The sequence below is a fragment of the Podarcis cretensis genome, assembly GCF_951804945.1.
Source record: "Podarcis cretensis genome assembly, chromosome: 2".
NCBI lineage: Eukaryota > Metazoa > Chordata > Lepidosauria > Squamata > Lacertidae > Podarcis > Podarcis cretensis.
In genome coordinates, this window is record NC_137171.1 from 127,426,061 (window position 1) to 127,451,981 (window position 25,921).

At 48.8% G+C, this 25,921-nt stretch overlaps 1 protein-coding gene and 1 pseudogene across 5 annotated transcripts in view; one reads left to right on the forward strand and one right to left on the reverse strand.

Moving 5' to 3' along the window:
- Nucleotides 1–25,921, reverse strand: part of LOC307209507 (uncharacterized protein) — a 200,319-nt gene that overhangs the window by 29,289 nt on the left and 145,109 nt on the right. The window lies entirely within an intron of this gene.
- On the forward strand, nucleotides 18,094–21,245 carry LOC307209899 (ferritin heavy chain pseudogene; annotated as a pseudogene). Its single transcript has 2 exons — nucleotides 18,094–18,625; nucleotides 21,146–21,245. The product of its transcript is annotated as a ferritin heavy chain pseudogene (transcript).

Here is a 25,921-nt window from a genome sequence, read left to right on the forward strand (position 1 = left end):
TTAGAATTAGATAAATTTATAACCACATTTAGTTGTTTCACCTGGCACTCTGCCAACTTCCCTACCCATTTTAAAATGTGCTAAAACTCACTTTACCAAGGAGGAGCTTCAGGAAGGTGTATATGCTTTGGTTTAGCAGGAATAATCCCTTATAGAGTTAAATTGACTTATTTCGACAAGTGCCCCTTAAGAATGGTTTTGCTTTAACAGATTGGTTTGAAAGTTGAGAACCATGGGGCAAGATAAATTCAAATTGGACTCAGTTTGAATTGGGCAAGTGTATCCAGGCTGCAATTAGCTTTTTGGTCCTTAAAGTGCAAGTGAGCAACTTCCCATGACTTCAAGACCAGAGCCTATAATAATAAAATCCAATTGAATGGCCAAGGCAAAGACATTTCTCTCATGACGTATCCAAAACCTGTGCCAGCTGTGGTGGGTGCCAGGCAACATGGTTAATATGAAAGCCCTAAGTGGATTCACCAGGGATTGCCACTACTGTGACACCATGCCGGTGTGAGACCACAGAAGAGCTACCTTCGCACCTGAGAACACAAAAACGGTGGGGCTAAAAATAAAAAATAAAAATCAAACTGCATTTTCTTTTCCAGTCAGTAGTGGACCTTCCTGCTAAATGTAAAGCATAGACCACTATTGAACAAAATACAACAGGTATGCGATATCCTATATCCAGCTATCTGCACTACTATACTTGCAAATGGCCTTAAGAGGCATGGCTTGCAAGTCCCCTTCAGGTTGGCATAAACCCACACATCTGGTATGGTAGATACCAAGTTATTAGTTAGCGCATATCTATAACACGCACGTACATTGTATTGGTCAGTGTTGCTCCCTCCTTTGCTGCCCTGCTCAACCCACCTCCTTTTCCATTAGGGCCTATTCCCACTCACACGGCACCCCTACCTTCACTGAGATTTAGGGTGCGGAGAAAAGATTTGCAGGTTCTTACAGAACTTTAATGCAAATCTATCTCCGAATGGGGGACTGTTACGGAAGGAGGGGCATGTCTTCTTCACCTTCCTCGCTACAATATATCCATTTATTCCCAATTGTCAATGTCAAAAGGGACAAAAATATATAAAATCCATAGAAAATCAATGTGCCAATTTGCTCAATTTCTCTAGGACTCCATCACCCCTCCCCTGCCCTCCATAATCCCTCAAGTAAGGTGTCAAGACCCTAATCCTGTCAAATCACTCTGCCAAACCTTTCCTCCGGGCAATGCCAGGTGACAGACTATGCATACATGGACCATTGTCTTCCCATCACTGGCACTCAGGAAGCGCTTATCTGCGCATATCTCCAGCTCTGCATATTCCCCCCTTCCTCCTCCATATGTTAATCCGGTGTAACCCAACCTCTCCTTAATGTATTCATGATGTAATCTGTGTAACCCAACCTTTCCTTAATGTATTCATGATGTAACTGGGATGTATTTTGCACTGTATTCTGGGACATGGAGGAGTTTCAAAAGTTCATGTCACCCCTTTCTCGCTGTTCAATCTCGTCTTGAACCTGTTGCGCAATAAACCTGGATCTTCTGTAGTTTGCTCCTGTGCCCGGCTGAGCTCATTTTCTTCCGCAGGGACCCGCGGACACTTAGTCCGACGAGCTGGGTGGCAGAGTAGCCCCGCACCCAGATTTTAGCCGTAACACCCCCCCCAAGATATAGATATATTTCACACCTCTTTTCCCTCCTCCTCCCCACAGAGCTGCTCCTCTTCCGGGAAGGTGGATCAGGCCCCTCCCCTCCCCTCTTGGCCCCCCTCCCTGCCTCTCTAGGAAGCAGAGCTCACTGACGGGGGGGAGGAATGAGTGGCCCCTCCCTCCCAGAAGACACAAATTCTCCTCCTTCCAAACCAGCTCCGTTTTCCGGATTCTCTCCTGAGAAAGTCCCGGGTTCAATCCCCGGAGGCGGCAGGGAAGGAGACCTCCCCACCTGGGAAAAAGCCCTCCGGGGCAGGAAGGTGATATTCCCCCCCCCCTTTTAATCCCTTGCCGGGAGAGGGGGGTCCGGTCAGTCTCACCCCCATTTCCCGACGGGGGGGGAGGCAGGGCCGGGGCGCAGGGGGTCCCCGTTACAACAGCCCCGCAAAGTAGACCGGAGTTGCTACCCACTTTTGGGACTTGGAGCAGTAACTTACGACCACCCTAAATGGGGTTATCCCTTGCCATTATATGTATATATATCCGCTGATTTTGTGTGAGCTGCTCGCAGGACAGCTTTGGTTCAAAGGCAAGACTGAAATGCAAAGGTTTTCCCCCATTCGTAGCAAAGAGCTCTTCCGCCGCCCCTCCTCTCCAGATCCAGGGCTCCCCCCTTCCTCCCCCCTTGGAAGACAGAGCCAGAGCATCGCCCCCTCTCATGGGAGTCTCTTCCCCTGCCAAACAGCTCTTGCTGGCAAAGGTTTAGTCAGAATCGCCTTTCTTGCAGCTTGATGCCATGGGTTCGAGTCCTACCCTACAGCCTAGAACAGAGCTATCTTTCTTTGTTGCTGCATCACCCTGTGGACTCAGGTTAAGCTAGTGGTCCACCGAGACCCCTGGATGCTCCTCACGTGTACTGCTAGTCAGCCAGGTGTCCCCCATCCTCTATTTGTGCAGGTGGGTCTCCCTGCCTAAGTGCAGAGCCTGACCTTTGTCCCTGTTGAAGTTCATTCTGTTACTCATTCTGTTCTGCAAGGACGTCCCCCAGCGGAGCTGCTATTCCTGTTACAGGAAATCTCAGGGGAGCATCAATAGCGCAAGTTGCACCCAAATTCTCGGTCCTGGTCCTCCCGAGTGGTGGCTCTATGGCTGGGCAGGATCTGTCCCGCCTCAAACTGCAGGGGAGGCAGCTGGCAGGATGGACCGCTCCCCAGTGCACTCCTTCTCCCAAGGGAGGAGGGTCCTGGCTAGACATCTCCTCCCCCCTGACTTGGTCTGCTTCCCCAAGTGGTGGAATCCATGTGTCCCAGAACAGAGGGTCTTCCTTGCAGGCTGAAGTGGTGCAGTCCAGATACAGGCTAAACCCCTGGGAGATGTGGAGGAGGCAGAGACCTTGGGCCTCTCCCTCCCTTCCCCACCCCCTGTGAACCATGGGTTCAGCCGTTCCTGGAAAGAGCCCTGAAAACTGGCCACGCCAGATCCACGTGCCCCTATGACCTTCAAAGGAAGCTTCCTCTTGGCTGCCTCAATGCTCAGAGGTGGCTCCTGCCTCCAGGCAGCGTGTGGATTTGTAGAAAGTTGACCCTTAAGTCTGGGACCTGCCAAACGCACACTATAGACATCCACAGGGTTTCTCCCCTAGGTGTGTTATCTTGGGGATAATGTGATAGGAGCTTCCAGTGAAGCATTTAACACACACTTAGGCCACCTCCCCATTGCATCGAGGTCTCTCTGGCACTGCCCACTCTGCTCTGCCACCTTCCCTCCTCATGCAAGATGTGCAGCTAGGAGGCCAGTCCTTCCTGGTTATGCCGCTAAACAGATCTGCCCCCCCCCCCCGAGATAATGTTTTATACGTACACTTCCGTCTTCATATAGCTAAGAATGAGGAGGTGTTGTGAGACAATTTATTTGTAAAATATAAACAATAGCCCTTCCAGTCTGGAGCTACCATGGTGAACAACAGATCCCATGATAGCGGACGTGCAGATAATTAAGGAGGATTTGATAGTATTTCTCCTTGCAAGCCCCCCCGCCCCCCTGTGTTGAGGGGGTGAGCTCTCACTCGCAGATTGTCCAATACCTGTCGCTTCCCTCTAAGATGTGGGGCAGGGGACGCTGAGTGCATGGCACTGCACTTATCGGTAACTCTCCAACGTAGTCACCATGAGCGGCGGTTCCTCTGTTTTTTAAGATAGATATGAATTTGGACTTTAAAAACAGACATGCTCTGGAAGAAGGAGACAAGATAACCTGCTGATTGAATCAGCCACTGAGTGCGAGGGTCTCGATTTGGAGAGGACTATCGTCGTAACTGGATTGGAAGGTGGGTGAAGGGAAGCCTTTGTGGGAAAACACTCTGGGCTACCTGCAGCCCCCCCCCCCGGATCTCCCTCCGAGCGTCCTCCGGTGAGCATAGCTCTGGAAAAGGCATCCCCTTCTCCAGCGACATAAACCATCTTGATTTATGCACACTAGCCTTCTGGCTTAACACAGCAAAAGAAAGAGGCATCGTAGTTCTAAACTATTTATTTACATAATATTTACATACATATACATAATGGCATCCATTCTCATCAGCTCCAACAACAAAACAGAACGACATAAAAGTGAAAGTAGTTTCACAGTCTCACACCGGAAGAGAGATAAGACAGTCTTCCTTTCTCACGCTCCACTCAGACAGGCGTGTGAAATATATCAAACATAAAATCAGCACTGGGGAGCATGAAATCCTAACAGCCTTTGTTCTTTATACATGCACTACATTGTTTTATGATGTGGCAATCCTTCACTCAAGAAAGAAAAATAATTCCTAATGGAATATAATTATTAATGGATGGTAATTAGTAATGGAAAGCTGGAAGTCAGCCCTTGTTGTTGTGGTTTAGTCGTTTAGTCGTGTCCGCCTCTTTGTGACCCCCTAGACCAGAGCACGCCAGGCACTCCTATCTTCCACTGCCTCCCGCAGTTTAGTCAAACTCATGCTGGTAGCTTCGAGAACATTGTCCAATTATGGTGCTGGAGTTTCCTCCAGCACCATAATTCAAAAGCATCAATTCTTCAGCAATCAGCCTTCTTTACGGTCCACCTCTCACTTCCATACATCACTACTAGGAAAAGGCAAAATGCCAATGGAAGATGGCAGAGTCAATTGCACAGCAAGAATCAAGTTCTCGGAGTGGGGTTGAGGTGGGGAATACAGGAAATAATAGATTACAACAGGAAGGGAAACACCAACCTTAAAAGATATTCCACACAGAAAGTTACAAGATATAAACCCCTCTGGCAAATTGAAAGATATGGAATAGCTAAATAAGAACCAAGTGGCTACGTCAGTGGCTGCCAAGATAAAAGAACAACATTGGAACTGAACTATTTGAATTAAAAAAGAATGGAAGCAGGAGAAGGAACAACAGCCTCTCCCCAAGACCACAGCATGGGAAGTCATCCAAAAATGCTTAATTTGGAATAGAATAATTGGCTTTTAAAATTGTATTATGAATTGGTATTGTATTAATGTTGCTTATATTGGATTATTATTAATAAAAAAACTAATAAAAACTATTATAAAATATAAACTATTGGGAAATTAGCGTAGCTTATTGGATCGGGTCCAGCACACTTCCGCTGCGCTCTCTCTCCGTCCTCCGGCAGCTACGTAGCAGAGCTCTGGCAGCGTAGAAACTGTTGCAGTGCGTGTGTGTACTGAATCAAACACACTCAGGCGTTAGTGTGTATATCTTTCAGTCTTTAATCATGTAGATAAACATCGTTAGAGATTTCCTGGAGACGAAGCGCTCATTTTGCTTCCTTCTCCGTCAGAAGCCGGAACAGAACAGACACAGAGCAAAAACACTCCCCTTCTGTGAAGCTAGCCACGCCTCAGGAATGTGAGACGTCACTCAGAACTTCTTAACCCTGTAAGTTCTGAATCTATCCACACCCCCTCTCGTCTCCAGTCCTGAGGGGACTTACCATTGCCTTATGCCCCTTCCTGGCGTCCTTGTCAGGCAACTGTTGAACCTCCTCACAACTCCCAGGTTCACACTGCGCGAAACCAACCCACGTACTGGTGACCTGAAACCTCTCAGGTGGAATTCCCTTCGTGGCGCGAGTAGACCGTCTGGGCACAAACTCAGGTGCTCCTTCTGACTCACTGTGGTCAGCAGGTGTGTCTTCTCCATCATAATCCTCCCCCTCTGACTTAACGCGTCTTCGGGCCTTTTGTACTTTGCTAACAGGAGACGAAGGCTCACTCTTGGGCTCTCTTTTAACAACCTGTGGAGATGCCCAACCCTGTTCTTGACCCTGTTCAGAAACTTGGTCTTCAGCAACAGGTTCAGCCCCTGCCTCTCCTTCCTCCTCAGAATCAGACAGACATTCTGAGAGAACGTCATTCCTTGCATGAGTCTTTGACCAACCATTCTGTTCACAGAACTCAGCATGCTTACTGATCAGAAGCTTGGTCTGATCACCTTCTGGATATGCAAACCTCCACCCCTTTGTTGCTGGTTCATACCCACAGAAGATCATTTTCTGGAATCTAGGGCCACCTTGCTTTTGTTTTGCTTTTGGTACCGGCACCAAGGCCTGTGACCCGAACACACGGAAGAAATGTATCTGCAGTTTCTCTCCGTGGAGCATAAAAAACGGGGTTTCACCTACCAGAGAATTGTAGGACCGGTTCATAGTGAAATTCACTGTCCTAATTCCCTCCCCCCAAAAGCTTAGAGGTAAACCAGAGTCTGACAGCAAAACCTCTGTAGCTTTAACCAGAGCTTCACTTCTGAGCTCTGCCACGCCCCTCTCCTGAGGAGAAGTCACCGTGTGATGTATCCCTTTCTGGCAAAAGAATTTCTGCAGAGCAGACCCAGTAAACTCTGCACATCGGTCACTCTTGACCCCTTGCACCTTGGTGGAGAACCTTAGTTCCACCTCCACAACCCAATCTTTGATCAGTTGCGCTGCCTCATCTTTGCATTTCAGCGAGTAGACCCAGGAGTTCTGGGTATGGTCATCTGTTAGCGTCAGCAAAAACCTGGCCCCTCCCAAACTTGGATTCGGCATGGGCCCAAAAAGGTCTGTGTGCACAAGCTAAAAAGGTTTTGTGGTTACCCTCTCCACCCTGGGATAACTGCACCCTTTTACCTTTGCCATTTTGCATGTCCTACATTTTAGGGATCTGCCACACTCCTTTATTTTGCAACCCTTAGTGCACTCTGGCAACATCTGGATCTCGTCTAAGGAACTATGTGACATTTTTCTGTGCCAAGCACAGGCACATGAAACATGAGTGGGAACTGTAGCACGCTTAGCCTGTGCCCTCTCAGCATTCCCCTCACCCTTCAGAGGCGTTTTTAGAACAAAGAGATTATTCTGCCCCTTTGCAACACTAACCAGTTGCTTTCCCCCTCTGGAAATTGTACAGACATTGTTTTCGAAGCACACCTTATACCCCTCCTGTAATAGACAAGGGACAGATAAAAGACAATGTTTCATCCCAGGTACCACGTAAACTTCCAGCTGCGCCTGCAAAACAGAAATATAAACATTTGCTATGTTAGACAAAGGTTTTTGTGTCCCATCAGCAAATTGCACTGTCTTTCCAGCTGAAACAGCTCTGCAGTTCCACATCTCGACAGCAGGTGTCGCAGTTATCAAATGATTACTGGCTGCTGAGTCTATGACCCAGCACATCACTTTGTCCTCACTGGAGTATTTCCCACACATTGCCAATGAGGCCGTCAGCTGATAAGAATCGTCATTGTCTAAGTCACGTAGTCCTTGCGCCTTCCCACGCCTGGCTCCCTTCCTGGACTGGTTGCCATAGAAACCTGGCTGATTCCCATGGGAAGCGACCTTGAAAGCATCCTGTTCAGCCTCTCTGCTCCTCTGGGGGCAGGAGCGACGCAGATGGTCAGGAGAATTGCAAACATAACACCGACGAGTGGAAAAAGCCTGAACCGTGCATTCCACTGGCTTGGCTCCACCCCTGCAACTGGAGGAGCTCCCGGTGCCAGCTCTGCCCTCTCTGATACGGTGTTCCTCCTCGTCACTCAAACGTCCTGTCACGTAAGCAAGCGTAAGCGCTTGGGGATCCATAGATTCCAAAGTTAGACACAAATTGTCATAACTTTTGTCCAGAGAGCTGAGCAGAATATACACTTTCAGCTCCTCAGAAAAGTTAACTTGCAACAGTCTCAGCTGGTTGAACACAGATAGCATCTCAGTTACATGCTTCCTGATGCTATCACCAGGACGCAGCTTCATCTCAAACAAGCGTCTGGTGGTGTGGATCTTTGCCCCAGCTGTGGTTCTGTGGTGCACCCTTTCCAACGCTTGGTATGCTTCAAAAGCAGTCTCCAGCCCCTCCACCAAAGGTAGCTGCGAACCGTCCAAACTGAGCACAATAGCTCCCAGAGCTTTGTGATTTTTTCTCTGTGAAGCGTGGGCATTAGCGATATCTGCTGCTGAAGCACCGGCTACTGGTGTTGGTAGTGGAGGCCCTTGGACAGCCTCCCACAGACCCTTGGCTACCAGCCATGCCTTCAGGTTTCGACTCCATTCTTCCCAGTTTTTTCCGTCTAATTTTTTGAACAGAACTGCCCATGATTCATGGCTGTCCGCCATCTTCTCCCCCAGGGCCCAGCTTACTCACTTAACCAGCAGCAGCTTCCCGGCTCAGCAGATCAGCTCCTCCCCAGCGAGTTCCTCTGCTTCAAATGCAGGCAGGACTCCAGCTGGGTCCAGCGTCTTCTTCAGCTGGCTTCAAACACACACCGGCACACCTTGGCAACAGCTTCAAACAGCTTGGCTGACGTCCATAACCTATTGGGAAATTAGCGTAGCTTATTGGATCGGGTCCAGCACACTTCCGCTGAGCTCTCTCTCCGTCCTCCGGCAGCTACGTAGCAGAGCTCTGGCAGCGTAGAAACTGTTGCAGTGCGTGTGTGTACTGAATCAAACACACTCAGGCGTTAGTGTGTATATCTTTCAGTCTTTAATCATGTAGATAAACATCGTTAGAGATTTCCTGGAGACGAAGCGCTCATTTTGCTTCCTTCTCCGTCAGAAGCCGGAACAGAACAGACACAGAGCAAAAACACTCCCCTTCTGTGAAGCTAGCCACGCCTCAGGAATGTGAGACGTCACTCAGAACTTCTTAACCCTGTAAGTTCTGAATCTATCCACATAAACAATATATGAGGTTTGGGATATTAGCAGTACGTATAAGATGCTTCTACTCTTTTTGTGTCTTTTATTATTATTAATAAAAAATACATTGGGTATACAATATTCAATAATATACATATTCAATAATAATCAATAATAACATATTCAGCTCAACCATATGTACAATTCTATATACCTTAATGCTCCTCCCTCCACAAGGTTTATTTAACTTTTAACATTTTAATTGCCCCAAATTGTTCAAACCTACCCAAATAATTCAGTATCTTCTCAAACCAATCCTCCTCTTTCTCACTGACCTTTCAGTCTATGTATAAGATGAATGAATGAATAGACTTTATTTGCGTAGCCGACAGGCCATAGCATCAAAATGTATAAGATGCTTTTCGTCTTTTTGTGTCTTTGTTGTTCCATCAATGGGAGTTATGATGCTGTTCCTATAATGCTAATCCCACCAACCCTGCTCCCAAACTACCACCACAACTCCTAACACCAACATTTCCAACTCTCTCCACCAAGGCCCCCAAATCAGCTGCCTCTCAGCCCATCATCACTCACCCCAGCACCCCAGATTCTCCCCCTCCCTATCTAACATTATATTATATCTGCTATTATACTTGTGAGACATGACCTTCATTTCTTTAAAGACCTGTCTATACAACTTTATATACAAATACCAAAACTTCACATGCACTCCATGCATTTAAGACTGATTTCCCATTATCTGAGTTCATTGATGGGAAGAAAAGTGAACTCTGAGAGAAATACGTCTGTCAGAGCTGCCTCCAGGTCCCAGCTCACAGAGGACCAACGCTAGGCTGTAGTTATGTACAAAAGTCTTTATTGAGATTCAGTCTCCATTTCAAAGCCGCAGCGTGCAGCTCTACGTCCCGAGCTTAGACCGGCGAAGTCCTGTCTGAGTCTCCTCCCCCTCCACACCAGTTTAAGACTCTCGCTTTGCTCCACCTCTTCCTAAATTCCTTTCTCCTCTGGGCCCTCCTGCCCGCTAGGGTCTCATCCTTCCTCGACTCCTCTGACGCTGACCCTGACGATTCTTGCCCCTCCTTCCGGCGGGCTTTAGGACCTGGTTCCCTATCCGGGCTACCTTCTGTGCCACTCGCCTGTACCTTTGAACTTGGCGCGCGCGCCCAGCCTGCAACTTTCCTCTTAACCGTTAACTCGCTCTCCGATGGAGGCGTGGTCCACCCTGACTCATCTTCTCTCGCTGGTGGTGCATATGTGGGCTCTGACACCTGGGACTCCTCCCCCCCACTACGCTCTGGTGGGGAAGCTGGTCCTGATTTGCAACTGGTGCTCTGGGAGTCCCCGCTGGCCCCTTGCTTCTGGGGTGTCCCCCTTGGGTCGCCCCTTGCCCTGCCCATCGGCGCCCCCTTCTGTGAATCTTCCGATTCGCTGGAGAGGCTCATGGAATCTATCGGGCTGCTGTCATATTCTCCTACGCTGCCCTCGGATTGCTCCCCCTCGCTTTCCATCTCCTCTCCTCCCTGCGCTCCCGCTGAGTCCCTGACATCCATCCCCCCCTCGAAGCCCCCCCTTCCCCCCTCCCCCTCTTCTGGCGTGGGTTCCGGGTGCTCCAATGCTGTAGGGGTGCATGCCGGATACCGGTCTTCCCCCCTGGCATGCTGCCAGTCCGTGACGGGTACATCGACGTCGCTCTCCTCCGCTTCCATCTCGTTGCCGGCGTGCTCGAAACCAGGATCCTCCCCCAACCCGTCCATGCCCCCTTGTTCCCCCATTTCCTCTGGGTAGTCTGCGTGCCAGGGCCCTCTGAGCAGTCTCCTGCGCCACTCCTCCTCGGGTTGAGTGTCCCACCAATAAGAGCGCTCCGCACCCAAGTCTGAGACCGACCCCTCCGGCGAGGTAGTCTCTGGAACCGTCTCCTCAACCGAGGAGAACCCCTGAAACGTACTGGCTGAGAGTGTGGGGGTGAAAAGATATTCGTCAAAATAATCCTCCGGCATGGGCCTGTGTGGGAAGAGTGCGTGGAACTCGTCTTTGAGGTAGTGCTCCTCCACCGCATAGTACGGCACCCAGCTGTTGGCGCTGGCCGGGGCACCTTCCCTTGCGATGAGATATTCGACTCCCTCTTCCCCCCATCTCGAGTCCAAAATCTCCGTCACCTCGTTGAGTGGCCCCGCCCTCGGCGACCCCCCTGTCATGGGTGCATCTCTAAGCGGACTGGGAGCTGTTCCTGGCTCCTGAAACCTGTGAGGTGCCTTGTAGGGCGTTAGCACCGATCTATGAAAGACCGGGTGCATTCTGGAACCCTCCGGTAGTGTCAAACGGAAAGCCACTGGGTTGATCTGTGCCTCGACTAGGTAAGGGCCCAACTGCTTGTGTCCTAGCTTCTTCTTAGCTAAGGACCTGGCCGGCACTGCCTGGGCCGCTAACCAGACCCAGTCCCCTACCCGTATGTCCTCCCCCACTCTTCTGTGTTTGTCTGCTTGCATCTTGTATACGTGTTTTGCTAGGTCTAACTGTCTACGGAGCTGTTCATGGACCTCCTGTAACTCCTCTGCCAATGCCTCTGCTCCCTGTGGCTCCCCCTCCCCCTCTTTCTCTAAGCCCGGGAAGGTCCTGGGATGTCGCCCGTGGTTGGCAAAAAACGGTGTCACCCCCGTGGACACGTGTTGTGTGTTGTTGTATGCAAACTCGGCCAGGGGCAGATAGTCCACCCAGGTCGAGGGCTGCTGGTTGGCGTAACATCTCAGGTACTGCTGCATGACGGCGTTGACCCTCTCCGCTTGTCCGTTGGTCTGCGGGTGTCTTGCCGACGCTAGGTTGACCTTGACGTTCAGGATCCCCATCAGCTTCCGCCAGAAACTCGAGATGAACTGGCGCCCCCTGTCAGACAGGATAGACCGTGGCAGGCCGTGTACCTTGAACACGTGGTCTATGAACAGCTTGGCTGTCTGTTCCGCTGTGGCCACCTTCGCGCAAGGAATGAAGTGCGCCATCTTGGTGAACATGTCGACTACCACAAGTACTGCTGTTTTGCCCCTCGAGCTGGGCAGGTCAGTGACAAAGTCCAAGGCTACCCTCTCCCACGGTTCGGACGGGGTCTGTAGCGGTTCTAACAGTCCCGCCGGCGGTCTGTGTACTGGCTTGGCCCTTTGGCAGGTGTCGCACCTCGTGACGTATTCCGCGACTTCTCCCCGCATCTCGGGCCACCAAAAGTCTCTGGCTACTAATTCCACCGTCTTTTCCCTGCCGAAATGTCCGGCGCTGGGTGCGTCGTGTAGCTGTTGCAGTACTGTCGTGCGGAGTTCATCTCCCGGTACGTAGATGGCCCCCTTGCGGAGGAGCAGTCCGTCGCGTATCTGGAACTCGTCGTCCTTTGCCGTGCCGCTGCGCACCTCCTCCATCTTGGAGCGCGCGAAGGAATCTGTTCGCAGCTCGCGCCGTATCGCTTCCAGGTCTATTGTGGCAGAAGCGCATGCCCACGCCTTGGGTGCGAAAATGTGTTTGGCCGCTACCGGTGCTGCTTCCTCCAGATACTGCGGCTTCCTGGATAGCGCATCAGCCATGACGTTGTTGTCTCCGGGGATATATTCTATCCTGAAGTCGAAATCCGCAAAGAACTCCGCCCAGCGGATGTGTCTCTGGTTCAGGAACCGCGCCGTGCGCCAGTACTCCAGGTTCTTATGGTCCGTGCGAACTTGCACCGTGTGTTTGGCTCCGATGAGGAAGTGCCGCCACGCCTTGAATGCTGCATGAATGGCCAGCAACTCTCTGTCCCAGATGGTGTAGTTCTGCTCCGACTTGCTGAGCTTCCTGGAGTAGAAAGCACACGGCCTCCAATCCCCTTGCGGGTCTCGCTGCAACAGGACTGCCCCCACGGCTCTGTCGGAGGCATCCGTCTCCACCCTCATGGGCTTGCTGGGGTTCACATGCAGCAGTTGTTCCTCGGAAGCGAAAAGACGCTTGAGTTTCTGAAAGGACTGCTCCGCCTGGTCCGTCCAGATGAACTTCTTCTTCTTGGAGCTGAGGGTGTCCGTGATGGCCGCCGTCTGCATAGCGAAACCCTTGATGAACTTGCGATAAAAGTTAGCAAAGCCGACAAACCTCTGGACCTCCTTCCGATTGCGCGGGCTCTTCCAGTCCAGTACTGATCGTACCTTGGCGCTGTCCATGGCGATTCCCTTGTCGGACAGCTTGTAGCCCAGGAAATCCACCTCCGTCATGTCGAACTGGCATTTCTCCAGTTTGGCGTAAAGCCTGTGCTCCCGTAGTCTTTGCAGGACTTCCTTGACATCTCTCTCGTGAGCCTCCTGCGATTCCGAGAAGATCAGAATGTCGTCCAGGAAGCAGACGCACTTCTTGTATAGGAGCCCCGCTAACACGTGATGCATGAAGGCTTGGAAGCAGTGGGAGCCATTTTGTAAACCGAAAGGCATAACCCTATACTCATAGGTGCCCAAGGGCGTGAACATGGCCGTCTTCCACTCGTCGCCCTCCCGCATGCGTATAAGATTGTACGCCCCTCGTAGATCCAGCTTGGTGAAGATGCGTCCCTTTCTCACCGTCGCGAGCAAGTCGTCGATCTTGGGCATCGGGAAAGCCGTGGGCTTGGTTTTCGAATTTAAAATTCTGAAATCAACTACAAGCCTCTTCTGGGGCGTGTCTTTTTTCTTCACAAAGAAAACAGGACTGCCCCCCACTGCTTTGGATTCTCGGATGAATCCCCGCTTCAAATTGTGATCTATGAACTCCCTGAGCTCTTGCAGTTCGTCTTCAGACATGGAGTACAGTTTTCCGGTCGGCAGCGTTGCCCCCGGCAGGAGGTCAATCTTGCAGTCGTAGGGTCTGTGGGGAGGCAGCTTGTCCGCTTCCTTCTCGCAGAAGACCTCCAAAAACGCCTTGTACTTGTCGGGTACAGCTTGCAGCATGCCCAGTTGTAGCTGTGGGTCATCCTCTTGCCCCTCGTCCTCCTGGTTAGTCATGATGCAATGTTCTGCGCAGTAGGAGGAGCAGAAGGTCAATTTACGCTGGTACCATGCCAATGCCGGGCTGTGCCTGTCCAACCAGCTCATGCCCAACACTATGGGCGTGTCTGACAGTTGGGTGACGTTGAAGCTGATGACTTCGCGGTGATTTCCAATGCGCATCACCATTGGCGGCGTTTGCTGTACCACCTGTCCCCCCAGCAATTCTCTTCCATCGACTGTCACTACTTTCAGGGGCATCGTGGCAGGCAGGAGCGCTATGCTATGTTGCTTGATGAAATCCACCCCCATAAAGTCTGCATTGCTACCAGAGTCAATGGTAATAGGCAATTCCATGGTGAGCCCATTGGGAAGCTGGAGTGTTGCGGTGAGCTGCACCACTGGTTTGGGCGGGAGGGGGTCTGTGGGCTGTAAGATTCCTGGGGACTGCTTCACTGATTCGTCTGGCTGGGCCCCAGCGGCTCTGCTTCCAGCCAGACTTCGTCGTTTCCCTGCTGCGGTTCCCTCTGCTGAGCTGCTTCTGTTACTTTTGCTGAGGCTGCATTGTGCTTGTGGAGCCTCTGGGGGCACTCTTTTGCCATATGCTGAGCACTTTCGCAGATGTAACACTTCCTGTTCCCTCTAGGAGGCTTCACCTTGGCTGCTCCTGGTGTGAGGGCTCTGGTCGCTGACTGAGCCTTGGCACCACTTATCTCCATCGGCTCCTCTCCCCCTCCCAGTGGAGGCGTGGATTGAGCGCGCACTGAGTCTCTGGGGAAGAAAGGAGGTGCCCTTGCTGGCGTGCGTCCCCAACGCCCTTCATCTTTGCTCCAGGGACGTTCTTCCAGCCGCACACCAATCGTCAACGCCTTCTGCACCACTTCTTGAGTGCTCCGTGGCCTCTCCCCCCTTGCGATTTCGTCTTTCACAGCCCCGTTCAGCCCCTCCCAGAACAGGTCCCTGACGGCCGCTGAATCTTTTTCCCATCCCAGCGCGTTGACCAATGCAAAAAAGCGGGAATGATATTGCCTTACAGTGGCTCTGCCTTGTTTCAGACCGTGAATCTCTTTTCTAGCGACATCGACATCTATCTCCGATAAAAAACAATCGTCCATCGCCTTAATGAAGGCTTTTGCGTTTTGGAGGGCTGGATCATTATCTCTCCACAGATTGCGCAACCACGCTTTAGCTTCTCCATGGAGATGCGTTAGTATAAAGCCTACTTTCTCCTGCTCATCTCTAAAGTCCTTCTCCAGCAACTTTAGCGCAAAAACTACGTCTGCTCTGAAGTTAGGATATTGCTGCAGACTCCCATCGAAATGCGACACCAGGCTCCCCCCTCTCTTCCCGAGCCCGATCCCTTCTGATTTGGCTGCCGGTGGCCCCTGTTTAGTCAACATTTCCAACCTGTTTTGCAGATCCTTGCAGACAGCATCTGATTCCTCTTCTCTCCTCCTTGCCGCTCGTATTTCTGCGTTAAGTTGTACCACGGCTTCTTGCAAAGCTGCCAGTCGTTCTTCTGTAGTCATCTTGTGCTGCTTTTGTGAGCTCGCGAAGCACCAATCTTCGCCCCTCGCTGCGTCCTCTCACGTTGCGAGGTTCTTTGAAATCTGAGACAGGACTTACTGTCAGAGCTGCCTCCAGGTCCCAGCTCACAGAGGACCAACGCTAGGCTGTAGTTATGTACAAAAGTCTTTATTGAGATTCAGTCTCCATTTCAAAGCCGCAGCGTGCAACTCTACGTCCCGAGCTTAGACCGGCGAAGCCCTGTCTGAGTCTCCTCCCCCTCCACACCAGTTTAAGACTCTCGCTTTGCTCCACCTCTTCCTAAATTCCTTTCTCCTCTGGGCCCTCCTGCCCGCTAGGGTCTCATCCTTCCTCGACTCCTCTGACGCTGACCCTGACGATTCTTGCCCCTCCTTCCGGCGGGCTTTAGGACCTGGTTCCCTATCCGGGCTACCTTCTGTGCCGCTCGCCTGTACCTTTGAACTTGGCGCGCGCGCCCAGCCTGCAACTTTCCTCTTAACCGTTAACTCGCTCTCCGATGGAGGCGTGGTCCACCCTGACTCATCTTCTCTCGCTGGTGGTGCATATGTGGGCTCTGACACCTGGGACTCCTCCCCCCCACTACGCTCTGGTGGGGAAGCTGGTCCTGATTTGCAACTGGTGCTCTGGGAGTCCCCGCTGGCCCCTTGCTTCTGGGGTGTCCCCCTTGGGTCGCCCCTTGCCCTGCCCATCGGCGCCCCCTTCTGTGAATCTTCCGATTCGCTGGAGAGGCTCATGGAATCTATCGGGCTGCTGTCATATTCTCCTACGCTGCCCTCGGATTGCTCCCCCTCGCTTTCCATCTCCTCTCCTCCCTGCGCTCCCGCTGAGTCCCTGACAACGTCAAACACTCCATACATCTAAATGTTTTCTTCTCCCCTTTGAGAATCTGTAGAGGTTTCTTAAGCATCCCATTCTAACTGATGCACCGCTCTGGGACTTCCAGGTTGTCGCATCGGAGTTCAGTCGCCGGCCATGCACCCTCTGCAGCAGATCAGGTCCTGTGGTAAACTGGTCCCCAAACATTGGCCCCTCCCTCACCTGTCTTTGCTCTCCGGCCAGACCAGGTTTCTGGAGCAAGGCTGGCAGACCCTTTTACCTTTTCAGAAACAGGACGAAACAGAACTGGTAAGGCTGGCACCACTCCCTTGTCCCAGGGTTACCTTAAGCCACAGCTCAAGGGAGACGGCCATGCTTCTTTGTTACCGGTTAACCCCAAACTACAAGTTGCTTCCACAAGCTTGCAGGCAGAAATTCTTTAGTAAAGCGCAACCAAGAAGCTAGGCGTTGGATTTAGCTATTCCCACAGATAGGCACACACAATTGGACTTGGGCAAAAAAAATGAGAGGCACAAATACAAGATGGGTGACACCTGGCTCGAGAGCAGTACATGCGAAAAGGATCCAGGAGTCTTGGTTGACCACAAACTTGACATGAGCCAACAGTGTGACGCGGCAGCTAAAAAAGCCAATGCAATTCTGGGCTGCATCAATAGGAGTATAGCATCTAGATCAAGGGAAGTAATAGTGCCACTGTATTCTGCTCTGGTCATGTGGGAATATGGTTGGTTTACCTATAGGGAAAATGGGCGCATGGGTAGAAATGTACTACAGCCTGACCTTTTGGCAGGGCAGGCTGTGTTAAGCATGATCAGCACGTGGACATCCCATGCTGGCCTGTGGTTGGTCTACATAGCCTGCCTTGATAGTGGTGTGATTTTCCTTATATGGTATTATCTTTTACTGTTGAGTTGATACAATGTTCTGTGAAATAATAAAATGCTAGGCCGCAGCAGTTTGAGCATGTTCAGGCCTGATCAGTTCTGTTCAGCTCAGTTCAGCTCAGTTGTTGCTGGCTAGGCCCTTTGAAACCATCATTGGTGTGAGACTGATTTATTTCTTATGGCGAGCAGGCCCTCGTCATTTGGTGCCCCGTGTGAATAACTTCGGACTCCACGTTGTTTCTCATCATCCAGCATTCACCACGCGTCTTTCATCTGCTTCGGATCCCGGTGTGTGCTTTCCTTCTGCCTTTGTGAGACAGTCTCTTTCGGACTTCGTGCGCTGCGGCCCTCTCAGCACAGACCACGCCCGGCCAGGGTTCCAGGTACCACTCATCCTATCCTTAGGATCCCGGTTAGTGCTCCCTTCTTTTGTCGCTCCTTTTCATCCTTTGTGGATCCCAGCGACTGCTCTCTTTTTTCTGCTGTTCTCACTATCATGGGGCAATCTCTCTCTGCACCACAGAAGAAATTTTTTGATGACCTTAAATTCCTCCTGGCCAGTAACAACCTTGTTGTACTTGATGCTGATCTCAAGGCCCTTATTCAAGCTTTGGACACCCACTGCCCCTGGTTTCCTCAGGATAGCACTTGTGATTTAAAAGACTGGGAAAAAATAGGGCAATTTTTCCAGAATCATCCTCAAATTGATGTTAAAGTTTTACATGCCTGGTGTAAAGTTTACAAAGCTATGTCGAGCTTAACTCCTGCAAATATCCTCCTGACTGCCACGTTGCCTGTCTCACCTGTCCTTTTGGCTCCTCCTTCGCCTTTGCACCCCACGTTGCCTTCTTCGAATCCTCCGGTTTATGTACCTCCTAAACCACCGGATTTCTCCCCTTCAGCTCCTTCTGTCCCACCGCTGCCTCCACCACCTTTTTCGCCTTCTGCACGGCCCTCTACCACTATTCTTCAAGAATCTCTCTGTGCCACTGCACCGTTGATGGCTTTTGATTCTGCCACCCCTGCTCGGGCCCAGCCGACCTCCGCGCCTCTGCCTGCCCGAGCCAGCTGCACCACCTACAGCCGCGCTGCCATGGCTTCGTCTCCCTCCCAGGTGCGCCAGAACTACCTCCAGGACTGCGAAGCCGCCATCAACAGGCAGATCAACCTGGAGCTCTACGCCTCCTACTATTTTGACCGTGATGATGTGGTACTGAGGAACTTTGCCAAGTACTTCCTTCACCAGTCCCACGAGGAGCATGAGCATGCAGAGAAACTTATGAAGTTGCAGAACCGCATCTTCTTGCAGGACATCAGAAAACCAGATCGTGTTGACTGGGAGAGTGGATTGACAGCAATGGAGTGTGCTTTGCACTTGGAAAAGAATGTGAACCAGTCACTTTTGGAACTGCACAAGCTGGCAACTGACCCCTATTTATGCGACTTCATTGAGACCCACTACTTGGATGAGCAAGTCAAATCCATCAAAGAACTGGGTGACCATGTGACCAACTTGCGCAAGATGGGAGCACCAAAATCTGGAATGGACTTACAGTTAGTGTACCTGCCCTTCTCCCAGGAAGAATTTATGCATTTGATGATGACAGCCATTCCTACTCAAATAGCTTTTGCTGACTTTTTGGGAAAAGTTATTCACAATCTCCCTAGAGACCATCGTTTGTCTTTCCTTACAGGGCTGCGATATGTCCTGCGAACTGCCTTGTCCCCCCTACCCTTACCCTCCACCCTCACTGTTCCACCAGATCCAGGGGGGTGGTTGTGTGGGAAAAGGAGGGCGAATGGAAAAGTTTGTATGCTTCTGAGCAGTCCTCAGCACAACGTGCTGAATTGGCAACTGTAATTTTAGCATTCCAACAGTTTGCTGATATTCCTTTCAATCTCATTGTGGATACTCAGTACGTATATATTTGTTGAATGTGCTACCGTTGTCGTATATTACTCCTGCCATTGATGATAATTTGTTTAATTTATACCTTTTGTAAAAATGTTTGTGATAACCCAGCAACTATCAGATTTACTTGAATGATTGGGGGTTATCTGTTTAATGTTATTGTTTTTATATTTGCAGAGGTTTTAAAATATTTCTGTATAAATGTGTTCACATCTATTGAAACTGCTTTATAACTGTGAAAGGATTTGCTCAGTTGTATATATCCTTGCAAACAATATAAAATAGCCAAGAAAAGGCCATGTGTTCTGTTACTATGGCATTATTTATAAGTATATCATGAAACCATTGTATATAGCTTATTTCATCCAAGCAATCAGGATCAGTTTTGAATCTTTTGCTTAGGTTCCCATTTTTACTCAGTGTATTAGACTAAAAAAAGCATAGTTTTCTGAAAATATTTCAAAATTGAGATGTCCAAAGAATGTCTGGCATTTAGAACTGCAATTTAGAAAACAATGTCATTCATACTTGAAATCCTTTGTTCTTACTGCTTGCGTTATGGAGTTATTGATATTTATATCAGGTTAAATAATACCCAAGGATTTCCATTTTAGTTAATTCATTTAAGAGAGCAATATAAACATCAGGATTAGATTTTTTTTATCCCTGTTTGGCCAAGAGTAACTCAATACACACAAATATAGTAATAGAAAGAAATGTCTAATGCATAAACAGGTCCCTCCCTCATACCTATTTCTAAGGGGTTATAACAGAAGTAAGAAAGCTGTCTTCTACTCTTTGTATCTGTGGGCTGTTATCAAACCTTTTGAAATGCATGGATTTTTTTTTAATGCAACATTACATTATAGAATTTGGGCTAATACCTGGTCAACCATATTATCTTGAAGGCTAGTTGAATCTAATATATTCCTTACACCTTATTATGTTTCTCCATAGAAAAAAATTTAAAACTTTTATCTGGGATACATGAGAGAATCATATTTGCCATAGATTTAGAGATTGAATGAATTATTTAAGTAATGTTTACGATCATAACTCCAAACGTATTTTAAGAAATAGGTGAAGAACTACCATAATGTTAATTAATACAAGACTTTTCCTATGACTGTTTTGAAATGTTCGAAAAATGTGAACACCAAATTGTTATTTGTGCTAGTGAACTGGGGAAAATTCACTTTAATCATCACATTGTCATTTGACATATCACTTTGCTATTTCTTTATGCTTTTTAACATACTCTATAATCCATGTAACAAAATAAACTACTCAACAAACTGCATTTTACTAATGATAGACAAAAGTAACAGAACACATGGCTTTGCATACAGACTTTATACCTGTATTTTGGTATAGTTTTACAATGTAAGTTTATTGTAATATGTGTTAGTGTAAATGTTAGGGTAAAATGGTAGTTTTGGAATGCTCATACTGCACCAGCTTTTTAAGAAATGTAAATGTCACAAGCAAGATATTTGAAGAGATACATATACAAATATACTAAGACACTAGATTTTTTAAAATACATGGTAATTCCATATTACTGTGGAGCTCTGATTTTGAACATTGCTACAAGGTATAGCAGAAGAGTATTATTTTGTTTTGGGCTTCATTATTGGACAGTGCCGTTCAGAGCTTTTGGTGTGATAACAAAACACAGCTGTAAAATGGCACTTGAAAGCAGGATGTATCGTGGGGTATTCTTTAACATATTTTCAAAGGAATATAAGAGTTTACTTTTGCCATGGTAATAAGGAGTAGTTCATAAAAATGCTGATCATAAGTAGAATGTTTTTGCATTGTCATACAATTCTAGTTAAATTAACAGGGTACCAACATGGCTCCTTATGCATTTACTATAGTTCCTGCAACCTTAAGTAAGTTAAGATAAATGTACAGAAAGATGTTTTATCAATAATTTTATAGTACTTCAAAGTTTTACAAATTTGTTCGCTACATCTCACTGTGGACACTGCATCTGGCTTTATTTTAGCCACTCCTCTTAAAGGAGAGACCACTCATTATGTTATTCAACATTTGATGTGTTGTTTTGTTATGGGAAAACCCCATACCCTAAAAACTGATAATGGCCCTGCATATATTTCTCAGGCCTTTTCTTATTTTTGTTCTTTGTGGGATGTTAGGTTGATTCATGGCATTCCCTTCAACTCTGCAGGGCAGACAATCGTCGAGCGCGCCCACCTGACTTTTAAGCAATTGGGAGGCCGCTCAGCTACTGTTTAAATCATCTGTTGTACCCTCACAATAGGAATTTTACGCCTGCTGAACTTCATTTCAGGAAGGAAGAAGTACTGCAGCACTATACTTAATCTTTCTGAATGTTGGGTGTGTATGCATATCCTGTTGGGGTTCAGAACTTACTGGGTTAATTTCTGTTCTGAGTGTGCCTCCCATTCTGACGTGTGGAAAGAGGGAGGAGTTCTACTTGTTGTTCTCTCTTTGTCTCTGAGAGAGGACGCCATGAATGCTAGCAGTCCAGGAGGAGCTGAGAAATGCTGAGCTGTAAATATTTGCTGCAATAAAGAACTGTTGAATTTGGACATACACAATGCTTGGTGTGTTTGTCTGGATCTGAAGCAGACTGCGACAGTTTTGATCCGCTGTGTTTTTACTCTGCAAGGCGAAACCGGAGAAGAAGGTCTGCGCAGCTTGGCTGGGAGCGTGCCGGACCACTGGGGCTAATTGGGGCCATAAAGCAATTAGCTGGCCAGTGCAATTAAGATCTTATCAGATCTTCACAGGTTATGGAGGACCTAATTACCGCTAATAAAACTGTTGCTAAGAGTCTGCCGGTGAGCTTTGAAGTTTGAAGTCAGCTTGGCAATAGCTGGAAGACGCTACTGAAGCGGCAGAGGTCTGCGTTCTGTGTTTTGCCTGCTTCTAAGAGGCAAGAGTTGCTGAGGCAGAGAGCTGGGAAAGCAGCTGAGGAATCGGGTGCCGGAGGGCTGACTGGGGAAACGTGAGTACAGCAGCTGGGGCCCCGGGGAAGAGGAGAAAATGGCAGACAGCCATGAGTCATTCGTAGTCCCGTTTGAAAAATTGGACGGCAAAAATTGGCAAGAATGGAGCAGAAGGCTGAAGGCATGGCTGGTAGCGAAGGGGCTGTGGGAGGCTGTTCAGGGACCTCCACTACCCACACCAGCGGCAGGAGCTTCAGCTGCAGAAATTGCAGATGCTCGTGCTTCACAGAGAAAAAACCACAAAGCCCTGGGAGCTATTGTGCTTAGTGTGGATGGCTCACAGCTGCCTTTGGTAGAGGGGCTGGAGAATGCATGTGAGGCCTACCAAGCGTTGGAAAGGGTGCACCACAGAACCACGGCTGGGGCAAAGATACACACCACCAGACGCTTGTTTGAGATGAAGTTACGTCCTGGGGATAGCATCAGGAAGCATGTAACTGATATGCTGGCTGTGTTTAACCAGCTGAGACTGTTACAAGTCAACTTCTCAGAGGAGCTGAAAGTGTACATTTTGCTCAGCTCTCTGGACAAGAGTTATGATAATCTGTGTCTAACTCTGGAATCGATGGATCCCCAAACGCTGACTTTGAATTACGTCACAGGACGCTTATCAGATGAAGAAGAGCGCCGCCACAGAGAGGGCAAAGCTGGCACCGGGGGCTCTGGGTGTAAGGGCGGAGCCAAGCCAGCGGAATACACGGTCCAGGCTTTTTCCGTTCGTCGTTGTTACATCTGTAATTCGACTGAACATCTGCGTCGCAACTGCCCCCACCGGAGCAGAGAGGCAAGGCAGGATGTTGCCAAGGTCACTTCCCACGGGAACCAGCCTGGTTTCCATGGCAACCAGTCTGGCAAGGCAGCCAGACGTGGAGCTGAGCAGAGCGGACGTGCTAAACGCGAAGAGGAAGCTTATCAGCTGGCTGCCAGTATGGTTTTGTTTGAGAACAACTCTGAGAGACACACTAATTTTCGTTTTTTAATCGACTCAGGAGCTAACTGCAACCTGATCTCAGAGACCCCTGCAGTTGAGATGTGGAATTGCAAGGCAATTCCGGCTGGGAAAACTGTTCAGTTTGCAAGTGGGGAAAAGAAAAATGTGAATAAAATTGCAAATGTATTGTTTTCTGTTTTGCAGGAGCAGATGGAAGTTTGCATTGTGCCAGGAGTGCAACACTGTATTTTATCTGTGCCTTATTTGTTGAAAAAGGGGTTTAAGGTTTGCTTTGAACACGATGTTTGTACAATCTCCAAAGGAGGGAAGCAACTGGTCAGAGTTGCAAAGGGGCAGAATGATCTCTTCATTCTTAAAACGTCTCTGGAGGGTGAGGGGAAGGTTGAGAAAGCACAAGCCCTGCGTGCTACAGTTCCCACTCATGTTTCATGTTGTTGTGTGTGGCATAAGAAGACAGTGCATGCCTGTCTTGAAGAACTACAGGTGCTACCTGAGGTTTCCAAAGGCTGTAAAATTGAAGAATGTGCAAGAGTCCTAGATTGTCAGGCTTGCAGACAGGCAAAGGTAAGAGGGTGCAGTTACCCCAGGGTGGAGAGGGTAACCACAAAACCTTTTGATCTTGTGCACATAGATCTGTTGGGTCCCATGAAGGAACCAAGTTTGGGAGGGGTCAGGTTTCTGCTGACACTGCAGGATGATTTTTCGCAGAACACCTGGACACATGGTCTCAAGTCCAAGGAAGATGCAGCACAGCTGATTAGGTGTTGGATTGAGGAGGTGGAACTAATGTTCTCCACCAGAGTCAGGGAAATTGCTAGTGACAGAGGTTCACAGTTTACTGGGTCTGCTTTGCAGAAGTTCTTTCACAAGAAAGGGATAAGTCACACAGTGACTTCTCCTCAACAGAGGGGGGTGGCAGAGCTCAGAAGTGAGGCTCTGGTTAAGGCTGCACAGGTGATGCTGTCAGATTCTGGGTTACCTTCAAGGTTTTGGATGGAGGCAGTTAAATATGTGAGCTTCACCTGGAATCGGTCCTACAATTCAGTGGTAGGAGACACACCGTTTTTCATGCTTCACGGGAGGAAGCCTCAGGTACACTTCCTCCGTGAGTTCGGATCAACGGCCTTGCTGCCGGTGCCTGAAGCTTTGCGAGGGCCAGGTGAACCCAAGTTCCAGAAAATGATCTTCTGTGGGTATGAGCCAGCGGCTCGTGCATGGAGGTTTGCGTATCCGTCAGGTGATCAGAGTAAGCTGCTGATCAGTAAACACGCTGAGTTCTGTAAGCAGGAGGAAAGGTCAAAGACCCCTGCCAGACGCGATATTCTTTCAGAATGTCTTTCTGATTCAGAGCAGGAAGGTTCTGATGAGGAGGAAGGAGAGCCAGGGGCTGAGTCTGCTGATGACGATCAGCTCACTGACCAAAGTCAGGAGCAGGATGGGGCATCTCCACAAGTTGTAAAAAGGGAGCCCAAGAGTGAGCCTAGTTCTCCTGTGAGGGTAATTCCAAGGGTTCGAAGACGCGTTAAGTCAGAGGGGGAATCCCAGGATGCAAGGGACACACCTGCTGACCACAGTGAGTCAGAGGCAGTGCCTGAGGTTGTGCCCAGGCGGTCCAGTCGCACAACGAAGGGAATTCCACCTGAGAGGTATCAGGCCACAGGTGCGTGGGTGAGTTTCGCACAGTGCGAATCTGAGAGTTGTGAGGATGTTCCACAGATGCCTGACAGGAACGCCAGGAGAGGGCGCAAGGCATTGGGGAAGGGATTGATCTCACAGAGGTCTGCAAAGGTACATCCACAGGTCTTGTCAGAATGCTCTGCAAGAGGGGGTGTTGGGGTTCAGAACTTACTGGGTTAATTTCTGTTCTGAGTGTGCCTCCCATTCTGACGTGTGGAAAGAGGGAGGAGTTCTACTTGTTGTTCTCTCTTTGTCTCTGAGAGAGGACGCCATGAATGCTAGCAGTCCAGGAGGAGCTGAGAAATGCTGAGCTGTAAATATTTGCTGCAATAAAGAACTGTTGAATTTGGACATACACAATGCTTGGTGTGTTTGTCTGGATCTGAAGCAGACTGCGACAGTTTTGATCCGCTGTGTTTTTACTCTGCAAGGCGAAACCGGAGAAGAAGAAGGTCTGCGCAGCTTGGCTGGGAGCGTGCCGGACCACTGGGGCTAATTGGGGCCATAAAGCAATTAGCTGGCCAGTGCAATTAAGATCTTATCAGATCTTCACATATCCCTCCTCAATTAAAGAGGTCTGGCATATTATTGCATGGTATTCCAGTAAATGCCTCATATAAGATTAATAATAATATGAAGGACAATCGTACAAGTTTACCCCCCGTGTTTTTGTCGCTTGTGGAAATAGCGTCTTATTGTTTTCTTTTCAATCATAATAGTAGTAATTTTTTAGGTCATTATCCATATTGTAATTGGACCTATGAGTATGTTAATACAGGGACAGCCATCTCTAGGTCTCTTCTGCCCTCGTTAGGTGCAGCTATGAATTACCGTGATCTGCCACAGATTGGCAAATTGGACTGAAGCCTTAATTCTACCATCTTGGCTTTAAAATTAATTAACAATGAAATGTCAGAAATAAGAGAAGTTGCTTTACAAAGTTTTTATGCTTTAGATATAATCCTTGCTTCCAAAGGTGGAGTTTGTGCCTTAATTCATTCCCATTGTTGTATGTATATATCTGATCAATCGGCCAATATTTCTGCTACTATTGATTATATGGAACAAATGATAGCCCATAATCCTTTGAATCCACCCGAAGGTTTTGATCCATGGGAATGGTTGTCTTCCTGGTTGCCTAATAGAGCATGGTTAAGAAAACTTTTGCTAATTGTAATTTTGCTTGTTGCAGGATTCATTGTGTTGTGTTGCTGCATTCAATTCAACCTGCCACAGGGATGACAAGAAGAATTTATGTTGCAAGTTATAACCGTTTAGAAAATGAGACAAATGACTCTGCTTAGGTTTGG